Raw genomic sequence first — 12,655 nt, 5'->3', positions numbered from 1 at the left:
AAACAATCCTTGATTATTTATATTTCATACAAATGTATGACCTATAGTCTGAGATTATGTTGAGTAGATGTGTGTAATAGTGCATTATTGTTATGATTGTAATTCCTTAGACACAATGCTTCACTTCATGTCTAAGTAGTTTGTTGCATTGCATACCCTACCAGACCTGTCAAACAGTACTGTATTATTTGGTGGCTCAGAAGTTCTTGATGGACCTCCAACAGTCTTCAGGTTTGGAGACACTGTAAGTCAGATGCATAGGATATTTCCCATGATTATAATTAAAAAAAAAAAAAGGAAAAACTTAAGGATATTAGGAAGCGGTTTGCTACTGGGAATAGATTACAGGATTTATTTCTGGAAACTGTGGCTTGTGTAGCATTAGGTTTGTGTTTCTAAGACTACTGCAGCTCTACTAATGTCTGCATGACAGGTATATTGTGAGCATATATGGCTATGAATATCTAATGAATCTTCATTTTCTCCCTTCAGCTCACATATATTTACTTATTTCTCTGAACATTTAGTGCTGATGACACCAAGCTGGGAGGAGTGGCTGACACACCAGAAGGCTGTGCTGCCATTCAGAGAGACTTAGACAGGCTGGAGACTTGGGCAGGGAAAAACCTGATGAAGTTTAACAAGAGCAAGTGTAGAGTTTTGCATTTGGGGAAGAAAAACGCCATGCACCAGTACAGGTTGGGGGCTGACCTGCTGGAGAGCAGTGTAGGTGAAAGGGACCTGGGGGTCATGGTAGATAGGAGGATGACCATGAGTCAGCAGTGTGCCCTTGTGGCTAAGAAGGCCAATGGCATCCTGGGGTGTATTAGAAAGGGTGTGGTTAGTAGGTCAAGAGAGGTTCTCCTCCCCCTCTATTCTGCATTGGTGAGGCCACATCTGGAATATTGTGTCCAGTTCTGGGCCCCTCAGTTCAAGAAGGACAGGGAAGTGCTTGAAAGAGTCCAGCGCAGAGCCACAAGGATGATTAAGGGAGTGGAACATCTCCCTTATGAGGAAAGGCTGAGGGAGCTGGGTCTCTTTAGTTTGGAGAAAAGGAGACTGAGGGGGGACCTCATCAATGTTTACAAATATGTAAAGGGTGAGTGTCAAGACGATGGAGTTAAGCTTTTTTCAGTGAAGACCAGTGATAGGACAAGGAGTAATGGATACAAGTTGGAGCATAGGAGGTTTAAGATGAATATCAGGAAAATTTTTTTTACTGTGAGAGTGACAGAGCACTGGAACAGGCTGCCCAGAAAGGTTGTGGAGTCTCCTTCGCTGGAGACATTCAAAACCCGCCTGGATGCCTTCCTGTGTGATGTACTCTAGGTGACCCTGCTCTGGCAGGGGGGTTGGACTAGATGATCTTTCGAGGTCCCTTCCAACCCCTATGATTCTATGATTCTATGATTCTATGATTCATGTGTCTTACTTGTTAAGGATAAGCCAAACCAAACAAAAGCCACCAACACCTAACAGTGAAGCTAGGTAGCAAAATCATCACTAGAATTCCTTTTGAAAAAAAAACACAAAAAAACAAACAAAATGGGTTAATTTGAATACATCATTTTCTTTAGTAACAACAACAGGAGAATAAGGACTCTTCTGATGGCATCTTATCATGTTAGCATTTTCACAGATCCCTATAGTTATTTATCACTGATTAATCTGATGGTAAGCCCTGGTGGTGCTTCCCTCATACAGTTTAACCCCCACAGATCTGTACTCCGGAGCAGCAGTGGGTGCCACCTGTTGATCCACACAGGGTTGTCCTGGTGGAGAGGCAGTGGTGTAGAAGTGTCTGGTGGAGTGTTGTTATAAAGTTTTCAGTAGGCTCAACTTGTTTACTCATCCATTAAACAGAGTGTGAGAGAAGGTAACAGCCAGCTGGGCTTGGAGAAATGAACCTCATCTTTCTACCACAATGAGATCTCACCTGAAGAGTTATATCAAACTTGAGACCAAGAAACATTGCAACACAAAGAATAACTAGTAAACATCCCAAGTCACACACTGTGCTATCTTTATTTCACCCTTAGAAAGGTGTTCCCATCACCAACCATAAAGTGCAACTACTTTGAAGCAAAACAGAATGCATGAACAAAGAACAGAAGAAATCAAAACCCAAGAGAGAAATTAAACGCATTTCTTTTAATACTGTTTTTTTCCCCTATATATTTACAGGCTTTTCTACAATGTCCCCTGCAGGAGAGCTAACAAATAATTTCAGCTTGATACTGAATTCCTGATATATTCTTAGATACAGTTTTCCTTTTCTCCCAGCAAAAGAAGCCTGTGCCACCAGAAATACTTTTCTTTAATCAGAAATTTTCATATCAAGGAAAAATATGTTCTTTACTGCATTGAAATGGTTATCCAGGCAAGATGAACAAATTATCTTTTCACCTCATGATGTTGCTTGCCACATTGTTACATGGAGAAAACTAACACAGTCATATATGCATTATAATATCAGACATTTCAGGATCTAGTCACTCCCTTGTAGATAAGAACTTGCTACTTTTGAGCTCACTGCTTGACACCAGGCAAAGAAATTGCAGCTTATTACTGTTTAGAATGCTGATGCCAACAGTGCAACACCTGAAGAACTTTCAAAACCTGACATCAATAAATGGTGCATCAGGAACCAAGTGAGTGGTAAAAACCCAAACAAAACCACAAAATAAAACCACAAACAAACAAATTTTTTCAGCAGTATGTTGATTGGGTATGTAACAAAAACAGGCAATATATTCTATGAGTGCATGTGCATTTTTCTTACATGTGTATGAATACAATTAGTAAAATAATATGAAAATAAACACAGAATTTCTCAAATCAAGAAGCCTAGTTTTGTGGAGTATTTGTTAATGAATTTGAAATCCATTGCCTTTTTGCAGTGAAGTTCTGTGGGGTAAGGTGGTGTCCTGATCCATTTCCCTTTTTTTTGGGAACAAAGTGGGAGTTTGAATAGTAGTCAGCTGCTAATGACTTGAGAGTGATGATGTGTATCAATTGGAAGTGCAGAACACTCTGGATATTACTGACGCCTTAAACAAGATACATTTTTTTAAAATGGTATTTATCCTCAATGCCATTACCAAGGTGCCAGAAAAAGTGGCAATTCTGTTCTTCAGAAAATTAGATTCAACTACATACACTCCTTTGCCTATCTGTAATAAATAATAGCTCATAGTTTTAGTTAGTATGTTGTTGCATATTCACATTTTCTGTAAGCCTCACATTTTTTAACTGTTACAGATGATTCAGTTGGACAGCTCTAAGGAACTGTGGTATAGTCACTGAAATTGTAAAGGCTGTCCCTGCTCTGATGGCTTTCAAAGCCTTAAAAGCAAAATACAATTTAAATGTGACATCTGGTAGAGTTATTAAATCTAGCAACAGCTGAGAAAACATAAAAGGATTGCTCTTTTAAACAGAAAACAAGCTGACATTTTACAAATTCACTATTTCAGCTATTGTGTACATTAAAGAAGATGACAACAATAAGAAAGAATTTGAAAGATCTTCAAACCAAAAGCATCTACTAAGTTACAAAGACAGCAGATGTTTTGGCATTTATTTCTCTTTAAACCCTCTGCTTTCATACACTTCCAGGCCAAACATTCAATGCATGTGTCTTTTCTCCTATTAATTTTCAGCTGCATATTCCACTCCATAGCACATAGGACATTTTGTAATTTTATCTTGAAACAGTTCCTCAGCCAGATCACAGAGATGCAACACAATTACTGACCCATTATGACATGGTTTTCACTTGATTATTTTTTTCCCTTTTCTATAAGTAGCTCCTTGAACTTCAGGTGTCTGATTAGCATTATCATATAGGTCTTAATTGTGAACTCATTATTATTTTTACTGCATGGATATCTTTAACCAGGCATGACTAATTGGAGTGGAATAAAGCCTTCTCACCATAAGCATACAGAACACATCATTTCACAACTAGCATGTGGTAAGTGCAGTCTGGTTTCAGACACAGTCAAGAAAGAAATAAAATAATTGAGTAACCTAGCTTTGTTTCCATAGGTAAGTATGTTTCCATAGGTAGTTTTTAAGTTATGTCCATTGACTTCAGATTAAAACCTCTGACCTTCAGAGTATAACTTGTTTGGTTGTTTTGGTGGGGTTTTTTTGTCCTATGGTCTTGAATTCCATGCAGTTATATGAATTTTCAGGTATGACATACTTACCTTTTCTTACAAAGTTATATTTTTTTTTCCCTAATTTTACTTGCCCAGTACTTATATAAGGGTTTGGAGAGACAGGAAAGAAATATAAATACTACACTACTTATATATATATTTTAAAACAAACAAAGAAACAAACCCAAAAAACTCAACCAACCAACCAACCAAGAAAACCAAAACCCAAAAGAAAAACAACAACAAAATAATCCCAAAACAAAACAAAGCCTTCCTGTTTTCAAAGAAAATGGTCACCTACTTGAGAAGAATGACATATTGCTCACCATGCCCTGAGAATTGATTCTCTAACAATTTTCTTATAACTAATGATGAGCTGGCTCTTTTTGATACATAGCACTTGAGATACATCACCAAAAGAGTCATGGTCTATCCAGTCCTAGTGGGTCCCAATCATGCAGCTAACAGAGTTAGCAACATGTGACTTAAGATGGTTGGTGATAGTGGGGGGATTGGTCTACAGTTGCTCTCTATTTTGGAAAATAGCAAAGGAAAACAAAAGTACTCATTGGGGGTTTTTTTCTTGATTAAAATGGAGCTTAGAGTGTGGCCTTAACAACAGGTAGAGCTCAGACTATTTCAGACCCCTCCCAAAAAAGTCAATGAAAATGAAAAAAATAATAGATAGAAACTAATCCAGGTAGTCCACAGCATCCGACTTCACTAAACTCTACCCATTTTTCCACATTGGGAAGATCAGATTTCTTTTATATTCGTTACCATGTATTCAGAATAATTCACATGCTAATGACTTCCTTACTTGGAAGTCAGAGGCCTAAATTCTAGCTGTAAGATCTAATTTTCATAAAGTACATGTGTGAAGGCAAAATGTTCTGAAGTCTCAGGAGGAATAACTCAAGCTGTTGCATGAACATTTTTTTCTATTAAAAACTCATTTGACAGCCACTCTCTACCACTCATTCCCATTTCTTTTCTTGCCTTGGGCCTATTACTTCTCAGTTGTACCAATGCAACTATTTAGGTGGCTTCACTTTAAGCTGAATCATCAAAACACTTCTAAGAGTCACTCATGCCACAACAGAATCAGAAATAAAATTTTAAATAATATGTCTGCTCTCTCAGACCAAGCTTTAAATAATAGTTTCGTGAAACATGGCTCAGCCAATTCCCTACTAATCAATTAAGTTAACGATCATGTGATAAAAAACAGTCTGGAGTTTTACCAAGATTGAGGGGATTAAAGGAAACCTTATAGTTCTGACAGATAGCAAATAGGCCCAGACCTAAAAACGACTAATTTGTGGAGAAGAATTTAGGTAAGACTAAGATATTTAGTTCCAAAATATAGTTATTCTGATCTTCAGACACTTAAAGCTTGCAAACACTGGAATTTTAACCACTAAAGTTCCATGCATGCCTAAATTCTTCATTCACAAGTTTCTTTATGAGTGTTTATACTTGTAAGCTTCTTAAGTAGATTAAATAGAAATAAAAGTATTCTTGTTTGACATTTATGTCAAAGAAATAACTAACTCCAGCATAATAGAAGTTACATGTCCAAGAAAACACGCCATATAGTATTTCAGTTCTCCAGGAAAGTCTTAACTTTGAGAGCATTAAAACCATTGCCTAGAAAATGTCCCATTTTCTCCAAAGTGAACTCCCTACAATGTAGTTTTATACTGAGAAAATATTTAAAAAGATCCAAGCTTGGATAATCTTTGAAAGTAAGCCTAGTGTAACAGTACTCTGTGTTCATTTAGCTTTTATTTTACTGTACTGACACTACAGAAAAGGATTAGTTTTACTATAAGAAGACTGAAAACTAAGAAAACATAAGAATTAGTGATCTGTTGGAGTACAACTGTCATAGTTTGGGACAACATGACAAAAAAGAGAACAGCCCCATGGCTGCTCACTCAACTCCCCCCCCACACACACACATACGCTCTGGAATCAGGAGGACAAAGCTTATGGGTTGAGACAAAGGACAAGGAGGGTTCTTCACTGATTAAGGTCCCGGGCAAAACAGACTCAGCTTGGGGGAAAAAAAATGAATTAATTAATTTCACACAAATCAAACACACAGGACACAGACAACACAAAGCGCAGTGTTTGCATATGTTACTCCATCCCTCCCTTCTTCCTGGGCCCAAATCCCTTTGTTCCCGGTTTCTCTCCTTCCTTCCCCCCAGCGGCACAGGGGGACAGGGGATGGGGTTTAGAGTCAGTTCACAGGCTGGTGGTTCCTGCTGCTCCTTCCTCCTCAGGAAGAAGGATTCCTTACAGTCCTTCCCTTCTTCCCCATGCGGTCCTTCCCATGGGAAAGAGTCCTCCACCAGCCTCTCCTTCATGAGTTCCTCCCACGAGGTCCAGAGCAAGCTGCTCCAGCCTCTCCACAGAGTCACGGGCTGCTTCAGGAACAACCAACTCCCCTGGCGCCGGGGTCTTCCACAGCTGCATAATCAGAGTCCACTGGCAGCAAATCCATTGGCCACAAAATCCAAGTCCACCCCTCCTGGCACCCCCAGGGAATGTTCCACCACGTTCCTCCATGAGTGCAGGGGGACAGCTGCCATCTCACCATGGGTTGTAGGGAAACTTCTGCTTGGGCACCTTCTTCCCCTTCTTCCTCACCAACCACCAGCACCGCTCTTCTCCCCCTCTCCTAGCTCTGCTCAGATATTACAGCATATGTTAATCGCTAAGGCGCATCTATTGTCCCTCTAATGGCTCTTTGGCTGGGTTTTGGGGCAGGTGGAGCTTCTCAGCTTCTTACCAGAGCTTCTTACCAGAGCCACCCTGGGGCCCTTCCCCTGCTACCAAAAAACCCACCAAACCAAACCAGAACAACTACATAGGGGAAAGGGACCAGCAATGTGCCCTTGTGGCCAAGAAGGCCAATGGCATCCTGGTGTTTATTAGAAAGGGTGTGGTTAGTAGGTCAAGAGACGTTCTCCTCCCCCTCTGTTCTGCCTTGGTGAGGCCGCGTCTGGAATATTGTGTCCAGTTCTGGGCCCCACAGTTCCAGAAGGACAGGGAACTGCTTGAAAGAGTCCAGCACAGAGCCACAAAGATGATGAAGGGAGTGGAACATCTCCCTTATGAGGAAAGGCTGAGGGAGCTGGGTCTCTTTAGTTTGGAGAATAGGAGACTGAGGGGTGACCTCATCAACTTTTTTAAATACGTAAAGGGCCACACAGCTGAAGCAAAAATTTAGTGAATGTCTTCATTTGCAAGAGTCTCTAACCCTGCAGCACTGGCACAATTTGAAGAGATAAGATATATGGCCAACTCCACGGAGAAGGGAAATGTCAGTCTCCTGGTAGCAGTCTAGGCAGTAAAAATTGTGAAAAAAAACCAACAACAAACCAGAGGAATCAAACCAGCAGGTTTTAATTATATTTTTTTTCAATTAATTTTTTTTTAAGCATCACACTGAAAAGAACACAGTAATAAAGAAATGAGACCTGATCAGCATTTTAATGGAAGAATTATATTTACAGGAAAATTTAAGGCTGTCCTCCTTATGTTTGATGGCTCTCTCAGACCATATTCTGAAAGATAAGTAGTTTTTATACAATCACTCAGAAGCTGAACACCACTTAAGGAGGATACAGATTCCAGTTAAAAGGTTAAATCTTTTCTTACAGCCAGATTTCTAGCTCTATGTATGTATGCATTGTATATATATATGTACACATACATTAGTAGCAACAAAGCTACTACCTTTGAATAGTAGGTTATGAAAAAATATATGCTAAAATATTTATTTTTTTAATATAGCATTCAGATCACATTGTTTACATCAATTTGATTTTTAACCAGCAATAAAAACAGAAATTGTTTTTCAGACTGCAACGCTTGTTCATAAGGATGCTGACAGTAGAAACAGAACAATACAATATCATCACATAGTTATATCCAAGTTAAGATACAACAGCAAGAAACTGCTCCTCTAGTAGACATAGTTGCTTGCTGGACAGAAAAAAAGGGCTAAAAGAGATAATGTAGGGCTACACAGGCTTGGCATATCAAACCTTTATCTTCTCACCTGCCTTCTAATAGGAAATTTGTTATCAAGAATTTATTTTCAGGGAAAAAAAAAGGGGGGTGAAACAACAGACACATGTAAGTACCACCAGGAATGATGAAATAAGTATCTGTTTGGCTTTTTTCCCCTATAGCTTTTTTATCTTTTCAGGGAAAAGTAAGCTTAAATGTTTACAGGACTGTTATCAAAAGTTAAATCTTCCCTGTCTTCCTGAAGACTTAATTAAGGAAAGGTGGGATGCATACTGCCTTGTCAATTTGATATTTGAAAGTTTTATCATGTTTCAAGAGAAAAAAATTCAACACCAGGTTTTTAAAGCTTTAATTGAAAGCAGGTGTCTCTCTTCTTTCTCTATTAAAATAATTCCAACTTTATAAATTCTCAAAAACTTGGTGTATATCTGAAAAGTGCTGTTTATTATTGCATCTTCCTGAGGTAATACATCAAATCTTCTAATGGTTAATATTTGTAGAAATATTAGAAATGTAGAAAGTAGACCACCCACTGCCAGGTTGAACAGAGACTTTATCTGTTCAAGACTCTAACTCTCTTTCATCTAGAAATTAAGAGACTAAAGCAATACAGGGAAAAGTGTGATTCAGCAGACCTGTGATTACAGGATTCTGTTAGAAAAGGGAAATATCAACTCTGCCACTATTTCAGGATGTATTACTTAAAATAGTGAGAATTTCATCAGCTGCTGTTATGTTTTCTCCCATCTTCATCTTGAACCCTGGCAGATAGCAGATGTGAGTGTGAACCTCCTCAGGATGAAGAAAGATTTTAAAAGATTTTATTTAAACTTCAGAGAAGGATTAATCTTAGGATATAAGCCTGCTCTCCACATTATCTATTGAGTGTTTTTGCGCAACTCTCAATACATGGTGCAGGGCACTATGTAACTGGCCATTCCATCAACAAAACTACTTAAGGAGCTGTGGTGAACTGCACAGAATTCTGTACATGGCTTCAGAGTCAAAATATTCAACAGTTATTTGCTGCAGTATTTACCTCCTAGGCATCATACACCTTTATCTGTTCTGGGCTTAGCTCATTTTTTTTTGTTTTAGTGTAAGTTTTTACAAATAAGGTGTCACAGCGTGTCAGCCTAGTGTTAATGCAGAAATCAGCATTTTAATCAAGTCTGAATGCCTTTTAAAAGACACAGGTCACAACAGAAATTATGGACTGAAATGCTCTGACAGCACTGTGTACAAGATCAAGCAATGTTACCTGTCCCATTTTCTTACTAAAAATCCAGTTACAGCAGATATTTTCCTCAAAAATACCTTTAGAGGCAGACAAATTCTGCATTTTCAAAAAACAGCGTATCAAGGGATCTTGACTCAGTCTGTCAAGCACTCTTCTTCTTTAACATGTATTTGACCTTGTAAATATGAATCCATGACTCCAAAGGAATAACTATATATTCTGCTCCTCACAGACTTCTTACACTTTACTAGCTCTCAAAAGCCAGAAAAAACAAATTCCTTTTGAGTAAACAAACCATGTTTCCATCTATTTTTCCCTTTAGGTACTCCACATTGTTAGAGGAATTTATTTAAGAGGATTCATCATGAGAAAAAAGCTCTAGAATCACCTTTTTGAAGGGACTGTTATGTTATCCAGGTTTATTTATTTATTTATTTAACAAAGCCTCATTCAGATTTTACAGTCCAGATATTGATGTCATGTGTAAAATAATAGCAGAAAATAGTATCTTCATCCAAAAATCTGATAATTTGGGCAATACAGAAAACACCACCATTTTCATCAAATATTTTTCATTGTGGTTAAATACAAAAAGGTTTAACTTGGTATAATTTAAAGAAAAAATCATTGAAAGTGAAAGTAGATTTTCTCTAAATATGCTTATTCTTACTTTGTGTGGTGGGTTGACCTTGCTGGCTGCTGAATGATCACCCGGATGTTCTCTCACTTCTCCTCAACAGAACAGGGGAGAAAATAACATAGAAATGCTCATAGGATGACATGGAGAGAGAGATGTTGCTCACCTGTTACTGTCATGAGCAAAACAGTCTCAATTTGGGAAAAAAATAATTTAATTTATTGGCAAATAAAAGACTAGGATGGTGAAAAATAAAGACTAAAACTAAAACATCTTCCCTCTAACAACCTTCTTTCCAGGCCCATCTTCCCCCCTTCATTCTCCCACCCTGAGAAGCACAAGAGGAGGGTGGGGAGTGAGGATTTGCACTCAGTTCATAACAATTACTATCTGCCACTTCAACTTGCGTCCTCTCCATGTGCTTCAGGGAAGTACCTACTCCACTGTGATCTCTCCATGGGCTTCAAGGGAATACTTGCTCCATCACCTGGAGTACATCCTCCCCATCCTCCTTCTCTGGCCTTGATGTCTGCAAGACTCTTTCACATACTTTTTTACTCACTCCCAGACAGCAGTTAACTCTTTTCTAAATACACTTTCCCAGAAGTGCCCCACTCATGGCTAAGCAGCTCAGCTGTGCCCCATGTTGGGTTGGTTGGAGCCAGCTGGAACTGGCTGTGTCCAGTTCTGGCAGCCCTGGCAGCTCCACAAAGAGTCCCCTGCAGCCCCCACTGCCAGCACCTGGGTATCTGTACCTGGTTCTCTTGCACACACAAAATATTAACAGCTGTTCTGTGTATGAAGTCTAAATCAGAACTACTTCTGAGAGAGTGCTGGTTTTGAATACTTGTTAATTCTTTTTTTATTTAGTCTTTTTTTTAAAGATAACTCAGAAGAAATAAATTTAGAAATGTAATTAATTTTTATTTCACTAATGACAGACTCAAGCCAGTCATACTGTAAATGAGCATCAGTCGAAAGCTAATCTGAACACCTCTTATCTTTCCAACTGCTTGTTTCTTCAGATGCATTTCTTCCTCCATTTTATAATAAATTTGCCACTGAGTCTCACTACACATATGAAATCTCTTGTCTTAATTACCCACCTGTCTTAATCTCTTCAGGAATCAGTTTTCATGTTACAGTTCTTCACTTTAGTATATGATAATTACGTATTGCTTGAAGCTCTAGAAGTGGAGATTTACCGTGCTAGTGTGTGGCTAGGAGGAAAAATATAAAAAGCCTGTGTTTTATACATTCTCAAATGCTCCTCTATTCACAAGTGATTCTGATCCAGAAGTCCGAAGATTCCTCCACAGTATATATGTATTTGCTCTTTACATTATAGATTTCTTGATGTAATTGCTCCGGTTCTGGAAACTGATTCTAGGAGAGACTTGCAGGGCTGTCAATGACTATTTCAGATTACAGTCACTTCTGTAAATAAAGAGTGCCTCCCTTCACACTGAAGCATGCAATGGTTTCAAACAGCATCAAGAACTCTTAAAGAATCATAGAATGTATTAGGTTGGAAGGGACCTGCAAAGGTCATCTAGTCCAACCCCCTTACAATCAAGCAGGAACATCTCACACTAGAACAGATTGCTCAGAGCCCCATCAAGCCTGACCATGAATGTCTCCAGGGATGGGGCCTCCACCACCTCTCCAGGCAACCTGTTCCAGTGATCCACCACCCTCATATTAAATAAGTTTTTCCTAATGTCCAACTTAAATCTACCCTTTTCTATCTTGAAACCATTACCCCTTGTCCTATTATTACGTGACCTAGTGAACAGGTCTTCCCCAGACTCACTATAGATTTCTTTTAGGTATTGGAAGGTTGCTATAAGGTCCCCCTGGAGTCTTCTCTTCCTCAGGCAGAACAACCCCAACTCCCTCAGCCAGTCTTCATAAGAGAAGTGCTCCAATATTCTGATAATTTTTGTTGCCCTACTCTGGACACGCTCCAACAGATCCACATCCTTGAGTTGGGGGCTCCAGAGCTGGATGCAGTACTCCAAGTGAGGTCTCACCAGGGCAGAGTAGAAGGGCAGAATCACCTCTCTTGACCTGCTGGCCACACTTCTTTGGATGCAGCACAGGTTGTGGTTGGCCTTCTGGGATGTAACTGCGCATTGGTGGCTCATGTCCAGCTTTTGATCCACTAGTACCTCCAGGTCTTTTTCCACAGTGCTTCTCTCTAGCATGTTTTCCCTCAGCCTGTATTGATACCTTGGATTGTCCTGGCTCAGGTGAAGGACCCTGCACTTGGCCTTGTTGAACCTCATGAGGTTTGTCCAGGTCCCTCTGGATGGCATCCTGTCCCTCTGGTGTATTGACCACATCACCCATCTTGATGTCATCCACAAACTTGACGAGGATGCTTTCAATGCCAGTCATTAATAAAGATATTAAACAACACAGGTCCCAGTATGGACCCCTAAGGGACAGCACTTGTCACTGTTTGCAATCTGGACATTGAGCCATGGACCACTGCCCTCTGTATGCAACCATCCAGCCATTTCCTTATCCACTGAACAGTCCAATCATCAAACCCATATCTCT

This window comes from Apus apus, chromosome 2 (genome assembly GCF_020740795.1).
Source record: "Apus apus isolate bApuApu2 chromosome 2, bApuApu2.pri.cur, whole genome shotgun sequence".
NCBI classification, from domain to species: domain Eukaryota; kingdom Metazoa; phylum Chordata; class Aves; order Apodiformes; family Apodidae; genus Apus; species Apus apus.
The sequence above is the reverse complement of the archived record's forward strand: the minus strand, read 5'-3'. Positions refer to the sequence as shown.